Genomic DNA, 2,378 nt, shown 5'->3' with positions numbered 1-2,378 from the left:
AGCACTGTTCTAAGCGCTGGGGAGGTTACAAGGTTGTCCCATGGGGGGCTCACAATCTTAATCCCCACTTTACAGAAGAGGTAACTGAGGCACAGAGAAGTGATGTGACTTGCCCAAAGTCACACAGCTGGCAAGTGACGGAGCCGGGATTTGAACCCCTGACCTCTGACTCCAAAGCCCGGGCTCTTTCCACTGAGCCACACTGCTTCTCCCCTATTAGAGTACAATCTCCTTGTGAGCAGGGAATGTGTCATGTCTTTATTCTAACCTCCTTAAGCGAATAGAACAATGTACCATACCAAGTGGATGTCAGTTACCTCATCTGTAAAATGGGGATTACGACTGTGAGCCTCATGTGGGACAGGGACTGTCTACAACCTGATTATCTTGTTCATTTATTCATTAACAATAATAATAATAATAATAATGATCGTATTTGTTAAGTGCTGACTATGTGCAAAGCACTGTTCTAAGCACTGGGGGGATACAAGGTGATCAGGTTGTCCCACGTGCGGTTCACAGTCTTAATCATCATTTTACAGATGAGGGGACTGAGGCCCAGAGAAGTGAAGTGACTTGTCCAAAGTCACACAGCTGACAAGTGACGGAGCCGGGATTTGAACCCCTGACCTCTGACTCCAAAGCCCGGGCTCTTTCCACTGAGCCATACTGCTTCTCCCCTATTAGAGTACAATCTCCATGTGAGCAGGGAATGTGTCACGTCTTTATTCTAACCTTCTTAAGAGAATAGAACAATGTACCATACCAAGTGGATGTCAGTTACCTCATCTGTAAAATGGGGATTACGACTGTGAGCCTCATGTGGGACAGGGACTGTCTACAACCTGATTATCTTGTTGATTTATTCATTAACAATAATAATAATGATGATCGTATTTGCTAAGTGCTGACTATGTGCAAAGGACTGTTCTAAGCACTGGGGGAATACAAAGTGATCAGGTTGTCCCACGTGGGGTTCACAGTCTTAATCATCATTTTACAGATGAGGGAACTGAGGCCCAGAGAAGTGAAGTGACTTGTCCAAAGTCACACAACTGACAAGTGACGGAGCCGGGATTTGAACCCCTGACCTCTGACTCCAAAGCCTGGGCTCTTTCCACTGAATCACGCTGCTTCTCCCCTATTAGGGTACAATCTCCTTGTGAGCAGGGAATGTGTCATGTCTTTATTCTAACCTTCTTAAGCGAATAGAACAACACACCATACCAAGTGGGTGTTCTGTAAATGCTGCTACTGCTACTGCCACCATTACTACTAGTATTTCTGCCTCTAGGAAGCAGTAGGAAGTACAGAAGAACACAGCAGCTATAGGAGAAGTCGAGTTGCTTATTGGATTGAGTACGAGCCTAGGAGTAAGGAGGATCTGGGTTCGAATCTTCTATTCTTCTTCTAGACACAGACACAGTCTTCTAGAAGACACAGTCTTCTAGACTGTGAGCCCACTGTTGGGTAGGGACTGTCTCTATATGTTGCCAACTTGCACTGCCCAAGCACTTAGTACAGTTCTCTGCACACAGTAAGCGCTCAATAAATACGATTGATTGATTGATTGAATCCTGTCTCGGGCACTTGTCTGCTGTGTGACGCAAGTCAGTTACCTTCTCTCTGCCTCAGTTACCTCACCTGCAAAATGGGGATTACCACTGTGAGCCTCATGTGGGACAGGGACTGTGTCCAATCTGACCATCTTATTCATTCATTCATTCAATCGTATGTTTTGAGCGCTTACTGTGTGCAGAGCACACTTGGGAAGTACAAGTTGGCAACATATAGAAACGGTCCCTAGCCAACAACGGGCTCACAGTCTAGAAGAGGGAGACAGACAACAAAACAAAACATGTGGACAACTGTCGTCATACATTCATTCAATCAATCATATTTATTGAGCGCTTACTGTGTACTAAGCTCTTGGAAAGTATCTTAGATCTCCCCAGGACTTAGTACATTGCCTGGCACAGAGTGTGCAATTAACAAATACCAAATTAAAAAAAAATACACAGCTGAAGGAGTAATTGATTTTTCAGAGAAATTTATGAGTAATATATGATTAAATAAAAATAGCAAGGTTGCACGAGTACCGAGGCAAGCTTTAAAAGACACAAAGAGTTGATACTATTTACTCATCAATCAATAGTTTTCACTGAGCGCTTACTGTGTGCAGAACACTGTTCTAAACGTTTGGAAATACCATATAGTAATATACCAGAGTTGGTAGACATATTTCCTGCCCACAGTGAGGTTACGGTCTAACAGAAGATAGCACATTTGATCGTTCCCATTGGTTTTCTGTCAAGCAAATTCAGAAGATTCCTTCCTGGGACAGCCAGGTAAGAACCTGTATTTTCAGCACGAAGAAA

This window comes from Tachyglossus aculeatus, chromosome 3, assembly GCF_015852505.1.
Source record: "Tachyglossus aculeatus isolate mTacAcu1 chromosome 3, mTacAcu1.pri, whole genome shotgun sequence".
Taxonomy (NCBI): domain Eukaryota; kingdom Metazoa; phylum Chordata; class Mammalia; order Monotremata; family Tachyglossidae; genus Tachyglossus; species Tachyglossus aculeatus.
Note: the sequence above shows the minus strand (reverse complement) of the source record.